The following is an 11,332-nucleotide window of genomic DNA, read 5'->3' as shown; positions in this document are numbered from 1 at the left end:
TGCCTAGAGCACCTGGTCTTCCTAGGTGGTCTCCCATTCAAGTACTAACCAGGCCTGACCCTGCTTAGCTTCCAAGATCAGATGGGATTGGGTTTCTTCAGGGTAGCACGGCCATAGATAATAGTATTTCATTTTTGATTAAATTTAATTTGCATTTTCAACTACTAGTGGTTTGGAGTACCTTTTAAAATACCTACTGCCCATTTAGAATTGCCTTTTTAGGACTTTCCTATTTACAACTTTTGTCCATTTTGCTATTTTTTTTTTGTCTTTTTCATATTAACTTTAGGTCTCTTATACATATATATATATATATATATATATATAATAGCTCTTTTGTTATTTTGTTAGCTATATATATTATACTATTTTGTTATCATTTGTAAAAAAAAAAAGAAAGTGCTAAAATCATTTTCCAAATATTTTGACTTTTTATGGTCTCATCACCATGATTAGAGTCACAGGCCTAATGTCTGTAAGTGATTGCCCACTGTTCACAAAGCTGTCTGAAGGAGCAACATTATTGCCACTGTCACATCCCATGAGGACACCGAGGCTCATGCCAATGTTTCCCCAGGGTCTCCCTCTGCTTCCAAAGCTGCCATGTGTTTCTTCACTGCAGGGCTGTGGCCAAATCCTTCTTGTGTGGTAGGAGGAGAGACTCTGCCTTGTTAGGTGCTATGCTGTTACCTGGGTGGACACCCAACACGGCTCATGGTTAGAACCCATGTTGGCTCTCATCGTATGCGATATCTTTAACTTCAGATTTCTTATTGGCATCAGCTTAAAAACAACAACACTTTTCTTGAACAAACAATAGTTTTAGGGGCACAGTGGTCTCACCTCATACTTAACATACATTTCTTCCTAATAATAGCAAGAACAACAGTAGCAGCAACTTGCATAAATGTAACTCAGCCTATTACACAGATGATTTCTCACCTATATTTATGCTGAACGGTTTTTCTCCTAGGAGCCACAGATATCAGCTGCTTTACATTTGCATAACTAAACAACTCATTCAAATGGTTTTACAGAACTAAGGAACAGTGAGTCTCAATTTTTTTTTAAACCTTGGCAAACAGAGCATTGTTCTGTGTTTTAATTTTTCTCTTCTTCTAGCTTTATATGTTTCAAAGAAGCTCAAAATGCCTTGGACCTCTCCTTTCTCCACTTTAAATCTCCTTGAGAAGTAATCTCTCTCAAGCTATGACCTGAGATATAGCCCCGGCAATGACAGCTGGGGAAGGTCAACTTCTTTCTTTAAATGAATTAATACATGTAAAACACTTCAAATGGTTTCTAGAAACAGTGCTCGAGTAGCATTAGCTTTTATTATTTCCCTGGCTCACCTAGTTCTATTTTAAAGAGCCCTGCCATACCCTACTCCCTTATAATCTTTAGGTAGAGAAATGGGTTCCAGCTGTAAGGCCTGGCTCTGGAGATGAACTAAGGCAGGCCAGTTCTAGCATCCAAAGGTGACTGTTCCAGAAACTATTGAAAAGAGATATTCAGTCATCAGGGAACTCTTGCAGCTGGGAAATTAGCATGCAATTTAGACTCCAGGGTCAAGCTATCTCTCTAGACCATATATTTATAGGGCCAAGATACTGGCTTGTGTCAGGTATTCAGATCTAGACAGCAACGAGAATGCTAAAAAGAACACTATGTAACAATTCAGCAATAAGTATAAAGGGCAGAGTCTCAGGCCCTTGGTAGATCATCCTTAGATGGAAAGACAATAGAGTAGAATTAAAAGGTGTACCAACTGGTTCCTGGTTCCAGCTGAGACTTCTCCTTGATGTGTGACCTTATATGTGGTATCTAATCTAAGTTATTTCCTCTGTAAAGGGGGATATTAATAGTACTACTTTAGAGGGAAGTTGTAAAGATAAAGTATATGTCATATATGTAGCATGTGTTAAAACAGTGCCTGGAATATTGTAAGATATTAATGCTTGTTAACTTATTAACTATCATAGGATGGTGAGGAGAGCTGGGACACATGGCAAAAGAGCTACCAACACTGGTCATAGGAATAAAAGGCCCTGAACAGGAAAAAGAAATAAGGGGCCTGTGGAACATGGTAGGAGTTCTGCAAGCGTGAAGGATGAGTTCATGGGAGAACCCAGTTAATGGTGCAGTTAGTATATAAGTCAGAGAAATAGAGAAACAGAAATAGTATACAGGTAGATAGAGAGAGACAGACAGAGACAGAGAGACAGAGAGAAATTTATTACAGGAATTAGCTCATAAAGTTATGAAAGCCAAGAAGTCCCATGATCTGCTGTCTGGAAACTGGAGAACCAGGAAAGCCAGTAGTGTCATTCAATCTCAGTGTGAAGGCCTGAGATTTTAGAGGCCAATGGTGTAAGTCTTGGCCTGAGAGCTAAAGTTTGAGAACCGTGAGCACCTAAATCTTAGGACAGGAGATGATAGATATCTCAGCTCAAATGCTCAAATGTAAAGTCAATTCACCCTTCCTCCACATTTTGTTCTATTTGTGCTCTCAATGGATTGGATGGTGCCCACTGACATTGGGAAGGGCCATTTGTTTTACTCAGCTCACCAATTTAAATGCTAATCTCTTCCAGAAACATCCTCATAGACAGACCCAGAAATGTTTAAGCAGCTAGTAAAGGTGACAAAAAATTAACCAGCACAAGTCTTCATCGGAAATTCACAACTGCCCTGCCCTCTACCTCCTGGATTTCATATTTCTTATCTCTGCTTTACTTTTTGTTCTTGACACCTATCACTAGTACAAATAGTATCACCAAAATACTGCTGCATATATTCTGCCTATTTGACTTGTTTATTCTTTGGATATAAGCTCCACAAAGACAGAATTTTTTATCTGTTTTGTATACAGTTGGTCACTGTTATCCTCAGCACCTATAGTAGACTGGAGCATAGTAGATGTTCAGTATGTATTAGTTAGATAAATCACTACATGAATTAGTGAATAATGACTGGACTGAGTCTTCATATGGAGGCACAACTATGGATATAACCGGTAGGATGAGGAGAAGGAGAAGGTAAGACAAATGCACTCCTCTGTTGGAGGATAATATATGTCAATTGAAGAGAGAAAGTTTTTGCCTACTGTACATGTACTATATTTCTTTTCAGTGCATCATCCAGGGTTAAACTAGCTGATCCTCACAACCATAAGCCAAGATTTTGAGTATTAACTACTCAGTTGCAGCTGTGATATCTGTAAAATATTAAATCTGAAATGTTAAGCTTTCAGTCAAAACTTGAAAAATGATGGTGGACATCTCATGGACTTATAGTCTAAATGAATATCCTATAGAGGAAATTAAGTCCATCCTACTACCTAGTTACATAGATGCAACCAACATCTTCAGACATGTTCACTTTCCCTACAAGATGCTAAACTTAATGAGGGCAAGAGCAATATCTACTTTATTGTAACTCCAGTACCTACTATAATTCACTGACCATTATGTAGGAGGTGACCACAATTATTTATTTGATTAATATATACATTTTAATGAGTATTCCAATTTAGGTAGTACACTGAAATGACAAAAATGTTTTCTCAAAGCAGACTATTAGTGGTAAAAGCTATAGATTAACAACTGGAAGGAAGACTTTGATTCTACTCGAACAAATTGTGAGAGTTTGATTAAATTCCTTAATCTCTTCAAAACCATAAAATTATAGTTTGCTATTTAGAATGAAAAACTTCACTTATTTTCACTCCCTAAGTGAATCAGAAGGTAAGTGACCTGAAACATTCATAATTATTATTTTGTTGCATGAATGATATTTTAAAGAATCTATTAAATAGTTTATCTGTAAAGTAGCAATATTTTATGTTTTACCCACAGAGTGCAAATAAAATGATGTAAATTTTGTAAGCTGAGAAATACTATTAAAGAGTAGTCTATTACATCATTTTTAAGCTTTATTTCTCCAAATGATAAATGCAATTGCAGAAGTTTTGGTTTAATACCTTTTCAAGTTTTTTGTTTTGTGTTTAATAGTGTGACTTTATGGCTTTCAGGTTAACACTGAGTTTTTCTTTCTTTCTTTCTTTCTTTCTTTTTTTTTTTTTTTTTACCGTTGATATAAAATCTTTATAAACTCTCTGTGTAACTCATGTTTTATTGTCTCGGGTTATTCTAATTAAATACTTTAGGTCAAACATTTTATAGAATACACTTATTCCAAGTAAATAACTCAGTAGGAAGTTCATTTTTGCAAGTTTCTTTAATGCTTGTTTATCTACTATGACAAATGCCCTTTCAAAAGATTAATAACACTGAATGTTTAAAATCTTAAGCGAGGTGATAGAAAATTACTTTGAAACACAGATTTTGAATATTTAATAAAGCATTAGCAAAGAAACCAATCAACCAACAAAATAAAAAACAGCCAATTTATTATTTTGACAGATCTCAAAACAAAAAACTCATTTTAAATAGCTACAATCTTTTCATTTACGCTATTATGGTTGAAAGTCTGCCAGTAATGACAATATAAACCCTATTTCCAGAGAGATTCTATTTGCCAATAAATTAATTTCAGTTTAAGTGTTGTTTATGTTGCTATAATATATCACACAATTTTTGTCCTTAAAGTCATATGACTCTAGAGAATATTGCCAGGATCCCCATCTCCTCTACCTCCCAACACTGTGGTAGACAAGTGAAGAGAGAGATTTTTTAAAGTTTTCTTTCTTTGGATCTCTATATAATATTCAACAACCAATACAATTGTTAGCTACACCTGAACTACATAAGTACTAGACCTATTTTTTTAAAGAAAGTAACAATCTAATAATAATTACTTTTTTGACTAAATCTTACTTATCTATATAATCTACAATAAGGGGCAGATTTTGAGTAACTGGGAGATATTATTTTGTTTAGATATTTCTGATCCAAATCCTTACATAATTGTGTGCATATATACATGATAAGGGTAATGCTTGCTCCTATAACCAAAACACAAAAATAAAAATTCTCACACAATAGCAGTTTATTGAATGCTATGAAATAGTCGTGGATGGGCGACAGTCAGTGGAGAGGCTATCTTTTATATAATTGCTTAGGGACCCAGTTTGGAAGACTGTTATTGTTAACACGAGGCTTCCAAGGTTATCATAGTTGCCTTAATTCCTGGTATCAAGAAGTGGAAAGTAACATGGAAGAGTATGCATGAGAGTTTTATAGGCCAGCCCTGGAAACGGAACATATCACTTGCACTCAAAGTTCATTGACCAGCAAGGGAGGAAGGGAAATATAGTCTAGTTTCTAATACAAGAGGAAACACAAAAGCATAAGAACACAGATTTTGGAAAATAGCTATTAACTTCTGCCACAATGTGCATCTGATTCACAGTATTGAGGACAAAGTAACATAGTTTCATTTAAACATTTATTTTTTAAGTGAGGTTTACTGTTCCGACTTCATGACCTGGTTCTCATTCAAGACAGTGAGGTTTCCACATCCTTCTCTTTAGGAATTTCTGGAACGAAGCACGCTTGTCTGAGACACACACCTGCTCCCCTTTATACAGGATTCTGCTCTGTAGCAGACACTGTCTGTCAGCAGACCTGAGCATCCTGTTGTGTGGATCAGAGAAGGCAGGTGACTGATCTTCCCTTATTTAAACTTTTAATATAAAATGTTTAATGTTTTTATTTTCTGTAAATCATTATCTACTTTGGATGAATGGATACATAGCCCAAATTTAGGTCAGGTTGAATTAGAGAAGAGGTTTCCTTAAATATTTATTTGAAAACATGCTCAATATTAACCTTTTTTTTCTAGGAATCTGGTTTGAAATTAAAGTTACCATGATTGAATGCATATCTTTGATAAAATAGCTTAGAACTCATTTTTACAGGCCTCCTAACACTAATTGCTCTCTAATTATTCTGAGCTATATGACATTAATTGGCCACTAGTACACTGGAACTTGTCATAGTCAATCTCTTAGAGATCAGAGTCTTTGTTTTACACTAGAGCTTCTTAAATTAAGTAGAATCACAGAGGTCATGTGGAATGGCACAACAACCACTAATTAATAAAATATGAGACCAATAATGTAATTATTCTCTTTTTACAAATGTCATAGATGGTTATGATATAGCTTTGTCAAACAAATTCTTTCATAAATCATGTCTCCAATGGCCTCAGTAAAGCAAATATTATATATTTAGCAAATACATTAAGACCACACATGACTTTGGGAGTCTTAGAAGCTGTTCAATTTGTTCTCCAATCCTGGATGTCACCATGATCCATCAATCTCTCCTTGGTTAAATGGACATATCGTCCAAACTTAGGTAAGGTTAGATTGGAGAAGTAATGAGTGACATGTATGTATCAGAAATAGGGAACACAATGATGAATAAAGAGTTTATGGTCTGGTGAATGAGTACATACACCTAAGACTTTCAGTCTCTCCCATGTAGTGGTAGCAGCATAAATTTCATAACAAAGAGAAAACTAAGGGGAGATGCGCAGCCTAAACTTATCAACAGAATTCAAATCAAAATGTGAATAGAAGTGATGGTGGAAATGACATCTTACTTGGCTTGGGAATAAGTTTAAATCTTGGGCCTATTCATATTTGAAATGCTCTATTATAATTTTAAGTTTACCAACTAAGTCAAGTATGTTCTGACTCTTTGGTAAAAACTGGATATTAACATAGGAAAGAACTATGTGTTAAGTCCTAAGTTATGATTCCTAGGTCAAATTATAATCAGCATTTCTACTTTTCTTAAAGCTCTATTATGCTTTTTGTCTCTCTCCATAAGCATACACATTAGCATCTGCAGAGAAGAGTTCTCTACTATTCTGAATTCCACTCATCTAGTCACCAGTAATAGCCAAGAGGTTAAGAGTGACTGAAGAAATATTTAGGGACTATGACTAAGCTGGTAAAAAGAGTAGCCTTATTATTTTCCATATTATCCTTAATATCTTGAAGTTAACAGATAGTCAATGGAGGCTTAAGACTACCTCTCCTTCTCTCTCTCTTCCTCTACATATGGTACTCTCTGGGCTGATTCTATCAGTACCATCTTATATTCCACAATTTCTTTTGCTATTGCATTGCATCAAAACTTATCTTTTTCCATAGCTTGATGCTCAAGAGAATTAATAATTTAACAAAACCAAAGTGATTTCCCTATTCGAGATCTGAAAAAGCATGGATCACTGGTGGTAAAAGCAACTATGGAAAGAAGACCACTTAGTGCCTTGTGATAGGATGACTTCTTTAACAGCCTCCAGGGATCTGCACCTGCTAGTATTTCTGTCCTTGTATAAACCCTCCATTGGAGAGTGGATTGCAACTAGTAACTTGGTTCTAACCAGTAAAACATGGTAAAATAGCTGGAATAAAACTTTTAATGTAAAATAAAGGCAGCTATGTTTCTATCTATTTTCTATAAATCATTATCTACCTTGGGCAAATGGATACATAGTCCAAACTTAGGTCAGGTTGGATTGGAGAAGCTTACTTAAATATTCTCTTACATAATTAGGTTATACAAATCTGCTCTTCTTGGCTTAGATGTTTTAATGAAGAAAGCTGCTATGTGGGAGAGACTCACATGGCAAGGAACTGAGGATGGCTTCTGGTCAACAGCAAGTAAGGAACTGTGGCCTTCAGTTTAACTACCCACAGAAACTGAATGCTGCCCCAAACCAGCAAGTGAACATGGAAGAAAATGCTTCACTAGTCAATCCTTCAGATGAAACCACAAACCCTGGGCCAACATTTTGGTGAGAGACCAAGAAACAGAGCACACAACTAAGTCATCCCCATATTTTTGACACACAGAAAAAGTGAAATGCTAAATATGTGTTGTTTTAAGCTACTAAGTTGGGGGTGATTGTTATTTAGCAATTGATAATTATGACATGCTTCAAATTGTGCCATTACGTACTCTGATTATTTTAAAGTGTCTCTCCTAAAATTGACAACTGTATCTTTTTAATTCTGGTATAGTTGATCCCTGGCAAAAAAATAAATTAATCATTTAATTAAGTGAATAATTGTGTGTGTGTGTGTGTGTGTGTGTGTGTGTCTGTGTGTCTAAAAACTCTAGTTTCCAGTTCTCTGTGCTATGCAGCTCTGAACAAGTGCATTTCTGGAGTCACCTTTTGCTTGGCAGGGAGCTTCTTGGTAATTCCATTACACTGGCAAAGTTGAAAGGAGATGGCCATGTGACCTTATGTGTCTTTTACCAATTGCTATCAGTGGCCACTGCCAAATTACTACAGAAGTGGTTCTGCATATGGCTATCATTGCAGAACTTTATCACATGTAGATATTTTTCATCTTTTAGTTTTTATAAAATTTTTTCCCCACAAATTTGTAATTTAGATTTTAGAACCATATTATATGGTTGTGCATAGTAATGTTTGATCCCCTTAACCATATATTAATTGTAAAACTTTATTAGTCTATAAATGTATTATATTTTGCTTTATAGCAAAAGAAGAATTATAGTATGCAAATACACAGTAAATTTTGTAGTGTGAAAACCAGGGTATATATGCTTGTGGTACTTCGTATTTATCATTAAGCAGTTGAATTATAAAGCCCACCCTGCTGATTTTGATAGATTTCCCAAATTGATGATAATGAATAATAATGACAGTAATCAATTGCATGGCTTTATGGCTTGTCAAACAATGGACGCTCTTGATATTTTGAAATGAGGATATACAAGAATAAAGCAAATTCAAACTGATGTGTTTGCTTTCAGCACAAAGAATATAAATTAGAAAAATCTGGAGGTGAAGAAATGACACTTACTGCCTCTGTCTGAGATTAATGATTATTCAGCAATAAACCACTTCCTTGTAAACCATATGTCTGGAGGATTTTGGAGATTTGCTGATTTTCCATGTAACATCTTAATATATGGGCATCATAAGTTTCTGAGGGCTTCTATTCGTCAGCAGGATTTTACAGTTGCTTTGAAACACTTTATGAACAAAAAGAGTAAAAAAATAGGTAAAATACAGGAGTAAAAACATCCAGTGATTATTGATATTAAAAAATTGAAATATTTCCTCAAGTAATTATAATCTAGAATAGTTTATATTTTTGTGAAGTTTTTTTTTTTTAATTACAATTTTAGTTTAGTTTTGCTTTGCTTTTTTATCTATAACCAATTCACCTATGTCAGGTATTTGTTTTGAACATTATAGTTTAAAAAGTTTTTTCTCCATGTATCATATTCAGGGTAATATTTGAACCACAGTAATTTATGATCTTTGATGAGTATTAACACATTACCTGAATGCAACAGAGAACCAATTTGTATTATTCCTTTTATTTAACTTTGATATAACAAACTCTGAAGAAAGAGAGAGTTGTCAATTATTTTTCTCACTGAGATTAAACATTTTAAATTTCTAGTACTTAATACATTGGAAGATGCAAAATTGTACAAGATCTGCATTATTCTCCAGAAAGAACCTGTAGAGCTGAAAAATCATCCTTTGAAAGGATAATTATTTAAACAGAATTAGTACAGATTTTGTGCCTAAGTTGGGAATACTATGGGAGCCTAACTTATTATATGTACAGAGTGCTAGAGGAAACTTGATCCTAAATAAAATAACATTTATAGAATACAAAATCAATGCCAGACCACTGTAAGCTTGATAAGCTTTAGATTGACTTCTATGGTAGAAGAGTCTTCATTCTACTCATGTTTCACTCAGATACACAAAGTTAAATGTCTATAACTCAGCTGATCTTCCTCATAAGTCCCTGTATTAGTTTCCTAGGGTTACTGTCACAAGGGACAACAAATTGAGTGACTTAAGAACAACAGAAATATATTATCTCACAGTTGGCAGGGCCACACTGCCTCAGAGACTCTGGGTAGAATTCTCCCTGCCTCTGCTAGCTTCTGGTGCCATCAAGCCTTGATGCTTTTGGCTTGCAGCTGTATCACCCCAATCTCTGCCTCTGTCATCACGTGACATTCTCCCTGTGTGCCTCTGTCTTCTTCCCATAAGGACACCAAAAAGTTTGAATTAAAAGCTCACCCTTCTCAAGTATGGCCCAATCTTAACTAATTATATCTGCAACAACTCTATTTCCGAATAAAGCCACATTCTGACACGTTATGACCCTTTATTTGGCCACATTCTATAATTTTCTTATATTAATTCTAAGAATACCTGTGTAATAAGATATAGAGGTGATAGTAAAAGTTCTAGGTTTTCAGTAGTATTGGGACTTCCTTTCAGAAATCATAGTGCTTGGAGTCACCATAGTATGACATAAAGATCAAGACCAACGTGGACTTCATTTGTATTTGATATTTCCTGCTCTTATGATTCTATTGTGGGTTTGAGAAATGAGAAAAAAAATGGCATCTCAACTTATGTAAAAAGAAGGGTGGAGAAGTATTATTAGAGAAAAAAATAGAAAGAATGAGTATCCTGTACAGACGACTGTTATCTCAATTTGGTGATTCTTTGCAGAGATTTGCTTTTTCTTTTTGTAACCACTTGACATTTTGTACAACAACTTAGCTCCTGTCCATGAGGAATAAAAACTCTTGGTTTAACACTGAAGGTTAAATTTATACATGGCTCACATCTCTACTCAGGGAAAACTGGGAAATATCCTAAGATTATTACCAGGAGAGTCTGCAGGATAGCTAAGAAATGCAAGCTGCAACCAGGCTAGAGTATTACCTTGTTCAGGAGAGTAATGGTTATTTTCAGTATTAGCTTCATAAGCTATAGCTCCAAATTCTACTGCTTAATTGCAAAATCTAATCCAATTGGTTGATACCTCCTTATTAAGCTAATATATAAGTATCATTTTGAACAACATCACTAAAAAGTATTGCAGTACTTAAACTGAAAAATAAAAGTTTATCTACATTTCTTTCCTTACATTGGTTTCCACGCATACATTAGTGGTCAATATATCTTTGTTGATTAAATGAGAAAAAAAAACAATGAATAAATTCAAGTGACGAGGTAAAAAGAAATAATTATATAGATATCTCAATAAAACATCCTACATATGCTGAAAGTATAAGGCAAAAGTTATTCAGTTTAGATTAAATTTGCTATATTACTTCTTCATTTGATTATTCTGTGTATGAAGACATAGAATTATTTTTATATAGTTCCACCTTAAGGTGCAATTATTTTGTTTGCATGTACCTTACCTCATAGCCACATGCTATTTATTCATAAGGTCTATGTATTAAACTCTGTGAACTGTTATGTGTTTCCTAAACTAAGTGAAATATACCATGAAACCTATTTTTATCTTTCTTATTTATATGACTACAAACTT

At 34.5% G+C, this 11,332-nt stretch overlaps 1 pseudogene; it reads right to left on the bottom strand.

Annotated features, from left to right (window-relative positions):
- LOC118609419 lies at window positions 1-119 on the bottom strand (annotated as a pseudogene).
- Between the last annotated feature and the right edge of the window lie 11,213 nt (window positions 120-11,332).

Source organism: Rousettus aegyptiacus, unplaced genomic scaffold, assembly GCF_014176215.1.
Source record: "Rousettus aegyptiacus isolate mRouAeg1 unplaced genomic scaffold, mRouAeg1.p scaffold_m13_p_11, whole genome shotgun sequence".
NCBI classification, from domain to species: domain Eukaryota; kingdom Metazoa; phylum Chordata; class Mammalia; order Chiroptera; family Pteropodidae; genus Rousettus; species Rousettus aegyptiacus.
Note: the sequence above shows the minus strand (reverse complement) of the source record. Positions and strands in the feature narration are given on the sequence as shown.